Raw genomic sequence first — 7,596 nt, 5'->3', positions numbered from 1 at the left:
GCCACTTTCCTCATCTAAGTGGCGGAAATTATCTACAAGGGAAGCAATTCAAGGGTACACAATCCTTCATAGATGCAATTTGTTCAAACTACTAAGCCTAGAAGGATACCAATAAATCACCTCCAAGTTGTGTCAAGCTAGGGTACCTTTGTCCTCAATTGTTAAATGCTTTTGTCAAGAGTAGACTCCCTATGGTGTTAGAAACACTGGAGGATCGCGGAATTCCCCCTCTTGCCTAGACAAGAAGAAGGGTCGTCCCCTCTCTACCATGCACAAAAATGGATACGATGGATAAAGGGATCGATAGTAATTGAGTTTCATTTTGGGAGTTTGCTTTCATTTTTGTTTTTCCCCCCAATTTCATTTGGCATTTGACATTTGATAACACTTTCTTGCCATTTCTTTTTGACTTTTGGCATTTCAATACTTGACAATTTTTCTGCATTTCTTTTTGAACATTTTCAAAGTCACCCCAATTAGTAACGAGGGTGCCTTGTATTTGAAGCTTAGGAGTTCTATTTTTTTTTGCTCCTCTTTTCATTTGATGCATTTTTGCAAACTTTCTTTCACTTTTCATTTCATTGAACTCAAATTGATTTCTTTTTGTGCCCATTCCCTTTGATGACAAAAATGTATGGTAGAACATGGATGAATGATAGATGTATGCATGGTTTCAAGGGTCACCTTGGAATAAACGGTAGCCAAGGAGTTATCACACCACAAGGTACTCTTGACTAGGCCTTAAACCATGGGTCAAAGGATACTAGCATGACACATCCTAGGGTGTTTTACAAGCATTCTAACAAGCAAAGTCTTAAGAATAAAAAGCATCTACTAGGGCCTATATACACTTGTCAAGCTTCCCAAGTAGACGGTTTCGCAAAATTTTTCTAACCATGCAAACTACATGCCATGATGCAACTAACATATACACATCCTAATGCAAATGATTCTACCAACTAATATGGCATATAAACTAAATGCAATCCTAAGTTCACATTGTTATACCGCATCAATCAAAATAAAGCCACATAGTCATTAACATAAAGAGGAAAAAGGAGATTGGAAAGATCATACCATGCGGTCTTCAATATCCTCATGTCTCGGATGTGGCGTAGTCAATCAAAGTGAACAAGGATAAGACAAGCACAATATATACAAGACAATATATACAAAGGAAATGAACTTGTTTTTGGTTTTTCAATTTTTTCAATTTTTTTGCTTTTTTGAATAGAAGTTAAGTGTTAGAATTCCCATCCCCACACTAATATGGGCATTGTCCTCAATGGCCAAAATGATGGAAATTATGCAAAAATGATGCATGATTTATATACTAAATGCAATTCTACACTAAGCTATACTACATGATGCATGGTTTTTGTTATGACGGAGAGGATAATTTAGATTACCTCCCGTTGTGTATGCATTAACTTCCCCAAACCAAATAAGACACTATTGCTAATGTCAAGGATGGGTATAGTTCATGCACACACTATGCTATGCATGAAACTAGATTGTCATTTTGGATTTTCAAAAATGGGAACAATAAAGAACACCTCAATGGTACCGAGGTGTGAGTCCTTTGATGTTGCTAGGACTAAACCAACAATGATCAAAATGAAATAAGATACAAAGAGATATAGACAAACCATGGGAGTGTAGGAGTCTCCAAGGCTAGTCTTCCATCATGCTATCATCACTTCCCTCATGAGAAATGGTCACATTGCCACTTTCCTTGGCACTTTCTTTATCACTTTCTTCATTATTTTGCTCATCATCATCTTCACCATCTCTTTCTTCATCTCCACTTGCTTCTTCCTCAATATTATCATCAATTTCTTCACCATTTCCAACAACCTCATTGTCTTCCACCACGTCCCTTGATGCACCCGGAAACAAGGCTTCTTTATCCGCCCAACTAGGCAAAGGACAAGATGGATCAAGGAGTCCTTGCCTAGCTAAATGTAAGAAGGGAGGATATTGAGCCAAATATGCATTCTTCCGATCTTCATAAGCTTGCTTGTGCATGGCTTGCATAAGAAGAGTGACATAGTCTTTCCCAATTCAACTCCTTGTGGTTTGAACTCTTCATACACAAAGGGGTAAGGCGGTATAACAATGGAAGAGGAGGGGGTTTCATGATCACCCTTTTGTTGTTGAATGATGTACTCGGCTTCTTCGGATAGGGGAAGTAAATAGTTGGTCCGGTGGACACTTAGACGACAAATCTTCGCGGGTAAAGTGAATGATCGAGCCTCACTAGTAAGCCACCCATACTTGGTGTCAAGGGGATTGTGAGCAACCCACTTAAACTTGTTAATCATGATAGACATATCAATAAGATGGCCACCTTCCTTAGCCTTGTACTTGCTATCCTTATTGAAATTAGGATCAAAGTGCTTGGCTAGGACCGTGACTAGGCCGCCATTAACAATAACGGTTGTACCCTTCTTCCCACTATCTACATGGAGCCATCTATCAACCAATAGCCTCAAAGAATTGTAAGGCTTGGTATGAATTCTTCCAATATTTAAAGCCGATTCAAGAAGAATAAAATCAAGTCTTGTGAAATGATTGGTGTCTTTCCTAGCAATTATGGTATTTCCCACAACTTTGTGCCATACTCTTATGCCCGGATGATGGACCAAAAGAGCACGACAAGCATGAAAATCATCAAATTTCTTCCTGGAGATTGCCTCCCAAAGAGGCTCGGGTCATACTTCCCATATTGCTTATAATATTTCTCTTCATCGCTAAGACCCAAAATTTCACCCAATTCCTTAAAGGTAATGCGTCTACTAGTGTTAGCTAGACGAAACTCAAGATTTTCCCTATTCTCAACTTTTGTCACTTTTAAAGAACTTAAGAATTCCAAGACAAGGGAGGGGTATGTCAATTCCTTTGTTTCAAACAATTTCTTCAAACCCATGGCATTGAAAAAGGCTTTTGTTTGTTCAAGAACACCCAATTTCTCCAAAGCATCTTCACATATAAATTTGGTGGTTTGAATTGTTTTCAAAGCAAACTTGGCAAATGTCTTTCTATGGGTATCGGAAATAAAAGTTACCTCCGGATAATGCAAGAGTTGATCGATTACCGGAGTAGAAGGTGATGCTCCCATAGAAGTTTGTTGTTGTTGTTGTTGCACTTCCAAGTTTGGTGTTGCTACCACCATTGCCAAAGCTTTCTTTGTTTGGAGAGCTTTTTGCCTTTGAGAGAGAGCCTTTGCCTTTGGTGCCTTTGTTTCTCCCTTTGTCCTTGCCTTTGATGAACTAACCAAGAAAAGAATCAAAAATCTTCAATTTGTAGAATGCCCAAATCGATTTGAAGGTGAAAGACTTTGCCTTTATGAAATCAAAAATCGACTCAAAGGTTGAAGAATTTGTTCTTGGTTTTGATTGTTATTGAAGATGGAGTGATTGATTTGTTGTTTGAAGGATGGTTTGATTTGATTTTGGTGGATTTTGTTGAGGGTTTTTGTTTTTGTGATGGAGAGGATGAGGGTTTTGATGTTTAGGGTAGTGTTTGTAAGTGAATGAATGAATGAATGAAGGTGGGGTGGGTTATAAAGAAGTCGACAATTTCAGAACGCAGGGATAATCCGTGCGGATTGGGCGCAATCCGTGCGGATTCTGCAGCTTCAAAATTTTCAAAATCCCGCCTAGAGACGGGCGGATTCTGGGGAATCCGCTCGGATTCTTTTTGAGGGACAGGCGGATTTTGTGCAGGACGGACGGATTTCAGTCCAGAGATTTTTCTTTGTTTTCTTCAGCTTCAAGACGGGCGTCTTGTATAAAAGACGGACGGATTCTGTGAGACGGGCGTCTCTCCAGAAATACGCTCGGATTCCTTAACAGTCAAGAAATTTGCAATTTCAGCTCAGCCCAGGACGGGCGTCTTCTCAGCAGGACGCTCGGATTTGCTGCAGACGGGCGGATTCTCAGGAATCCGCTCGGATTCTGGTCCTTTGTACCCGGATTCACTTCATTCGTGCACAATGCATTTCCCTTTACCATTCTTCCATTCTTCTTCATTTCTTGTGCTCTTCATTGTGGGGGCACTACTAAGGCATGGATAGCCTAGGCAATTCCCATCCCCACACTAAGGTAAAGCACTACACATCAATTGAAATCGTTAGTCCCTCCCTCACTTCTCTCTTACATGACAATTATTTTGATCAAAGTAAATAAAATCCAAAAATGACAAAAATGCAATACAAGAATTGAAATGTAAGTTAGGGAGTTAGAAATATTTACAAGTGGTGGTTTAGGGAGGACTCCACCAAACTCTCATTCTTGATGAGATGTCAAGGGGGCATGTTCAAGGTGTTGTTGATGTTGCTCAACACCTTGAAGAAGTAATCAAAAGCTTGTTCATTGTTATGGTAGAGGTCCTCAATAGACCGTGGCCCTTGTTGTTGATCATGATCGATGGCATGCCCAATGTAGGGATTAAAGATCCCTTCAAATTCGTCGTCCCAAAGACCACAAACTTCATTGAGTTGATCATTGAAAATCTCTTGCTTAGATGGAGACAACTCTCCCAATTTCTTCTCTTGGCCAATGAGGCCATCCTCTTCTTCCTTGGTTGATTTTGATGAGCTTTGCAAGCTCTCCTTGTCACAATTCACTTGCTCTTTGAATGGAGCATCTTCAATTTTCTTCCTCCATTGGAGTTCCGATTTCTTCCTTTCATCTTTTCGGCTATAATGATCAATCATGAAACATGGCTCATGCAAACGAGGAGCTCTCATGGTCTTGTCGAGATTAAAAGTTATGCTTTCATCTCCCACTTCTAGAGTGAGCTCTCCATGTTTCACATCAATCACCGCACCCGCGGTGTGTAGGAAAGGTCTTCCTAGGATGATTGGAATGTTGGAATCTTCCTCCATATCAACAATGACAAAGTCCACCGGGATGAAAAACTTCCCAATTCGCACGGGGACATCCTCCCATATCCCTAATGGTGTCTTCGTCGATCTATCGGCCATTTGAAGAGTGATATTGGTGCATTTAAGCTCTCCCATTCCCAACCTTTTACTCACCGAGTACGGCATGACACTCACACTAGCCCCTAGATCACATAAGGCTTTGTTGATCGTTGTGTCGCCAATGGTACACGGTATTGAGAAGCTTCCCGGATCCTTTAACTTTGGAGGTGAACTCCCTTGAAGTATTGCACTACTCACCTTAGTGAAGGCGATAGTCTCAAGTTTCCGGATCGACTTCTTCTTTGTGAGGATATCTTTCATGTACTTTGCATAGGCCGGTACGTGATTGATTAATTCCGTAAAAGGAATTGAGACTTCTAAATTCTTCACAATTTCCATGAACTTTCCAAGTTGATCATCGAATTTGGGCTTGGCTTGACGACTTGGAAAAGGAAGTCTAATCACAATGGGCTCCTTCTCTTTGGCCTTGTCTTCATTTTTCTTTGAACTTTCTTCTTTTGATTAATTCCGTAAAAGGAATTGAGACTTCTAAATTCTTGTTGATTCTTTTGCATTTGGAGGACCGCTTTTTGGACATCAAAACCTTGGTCATTTTGGTGATTGTATGGATTTTGATTTTGGTAACCTTTGTTTTGATTGTAAAAGGGTCTTTGATTTTGATTTCTCATGGGTGGTGGAGTGTATGTTGTTTGAGGGTTTTGAACATTTTGGCTTTTGTATGAGAGATTTGGATGGAACTTGGTGTTTTCATTGTAAAAATTTGAATAAGGGGTACCACTTTTGTAAGCTTGGAAAGCATTAACTTGTTCGGTTGTTCCCCTACACTCACTTGAGTCATGACCCAAAGTTCCACAATTCTCACATATCCCACTTGGGATTGATGAGGATGCCGTCATGGCATTGACATGATGCTTCGATGATTTTGAGTTTTCCTCAAGTCTAGCCATAGCTTGTTCAAACTTCAAGTTGATTGTGTCAATGTGAGCACTAAGTTGAGCACCCAATTGAGTAACGGAGTCCACTTCATACTTTCCTCCTCTAGTAGCCTTGCGAGGCCTACTATATTGTGAATTATGGACCGCCATTTCCTCAATCTTGTTCCATGTTTGATTGTCATCAACTTCGGTGAACATTCCATTTGATCCCATATTGAGAATGTTCCTTGAATCTTCATATAAACCATTCCAAAATTGTTGCACTAAAAACCATTCGCTAAGTCCATGGTGAGGACATGAGCGACAAATACCTTTGAACCGCTCCCAAGCTTCATACAAAGATTCTTCATCCCTTTGCTTAAAACCCGTAATTTGAGCTCTTAGCATGTTAGTCTTTTCCGGTGGGTAGAATTTTTTGTAGAAAGCTAGAGCTAGCTTCTTCCAAGAATCTATTCCAAGGGTGGCCTTATCAAGGCCCTTCAACCATTGCTTTGCGGTGCCGATTAACGAAAAAGGAAATAAGACCCATCTTATTTGGTCTTGAGTCACGCCCGTTTGAGAGATAGCTTCACAATAATCGCAAAAGGTTTCCATATGAGAATGAGGGTCCTCACTAGGCATTCCCCCGAATTGGCTCCTCTCAACTAGTTGGATGAAGGCGGACTTGGCAATAAAATTACCGGTGAGATGTTGCGGGGTAGGAGTACCATTTGGTAGATCCTCCTCGGTGGGTATAGAGTGTGACGAGAATTTAGGCATTGTAGGTGGATTTTGTGTGGTATTGTTTAATGGGTTTTCTTCTCCTTCTATTGCGAAAGGATTGACAAACTCACTAGTGGGTTGAACAACTTCACCAACACCTCCCAAATTCCTCCTAACAAGTCTCCTATTATTCGTCAAGGTTCTTTCGATTTCACGGTCAAAAGGTAACAAATCTCTTTGTAACCTTCTAGACATGCAAAATATCAAACAACTCAAAAACAATTAGAACGAACCTTGAGGAGTTTTACTTCCCCAAGGTGAAAAAGACACAACTAATAACAATAAAAGAGATCTTAAATCAATTAAACACCGTCCCCGGCAACGGCGCCATTTTTGATCGAGGCCATTTCGTGTTCACAATTAAGCATATGTGTTCGTTGGTCAATGGTCGATACAAAACACAATTTATACTCCACAAACAACTCTACAATTAGTAAAGAGGCAAGTAAAGGTCGGATCCCAAGGGACGGGTATTGAAATGAGAATTTTATTGTAACTAGTAGTGTCTAGGGGGTGTCATAAATTGGGTTGATGTAGAAGGTTACTAAACTAAAATAACAATGAAAATAAACTAGCAAGATGAATAAAATAAGGGGTGTAAACAATTGATTAAAAGCACTAGGGTGTCATGGGTTCATAGGGGAATCATGGGATATGATCATACAAACATGTTTTCAAATTATAAGCAAGCAATTATTGTTGTGATGGATTGAGTTGGGTTATATCTTACAATCCTAGGAAAGTTTGGGTCCCGGAGCCGAATCGATTAGATTGTACAACACCTACAAGTCGACTTAATCTTTCCTACTCAACACATGCATGGTCTAACAAGACTCGAGTTGGGTTATGTCTTACAAGTCAAGTTGAAAGGATAGAAGATGATAGTAAATGCAAGGATTCATAGGCTTAGCATTTCATCAAATATAACATGTGCATGTATTAAGATCA

The 7,596-nt window shown here is 39.9% G+C and overlaps 1 non-coding gene across 1 annotated transcript; it reads left to right on the top strand.

Moving 5' to 3' along the window:
• The first annotated feature begins 6,166 nt into the window (after positions 1 to 6,166).
• Positions 6,167 to 6,273, top strand: LOC141616378 (small nucleolar RNA R71). The gene has a single exon (XR_012530729.1). It is a non-coding gene; the product is annotated as a small nucleolar RNA R71 (small nucleolar RNA).
• Positions 6,274 to 7,596: the final 1,323 nt, after the last annotated feature.

This window comes from Silene latifolia, chromosome 11 (genome assembly GCF_048544455.1).
Source record: "Silene latifolia isolate original U9 population chromosome 11, ASM4854445v1, whole genome shotgun sequence".
Classification (NCBI taxonomy): domain Eukaryota; kingdom Viridiplantae; phylum Streptophyta; class Magnoliopsida; order Caryophyllales; family Caryophyllaceae; genus Silene; species Silene latifolia.
The sequence above is the reverse complement of the archived record's forward strand: the minus strand, read 5'-3'. Positions and strand labels throughout refer to the sequence as shown.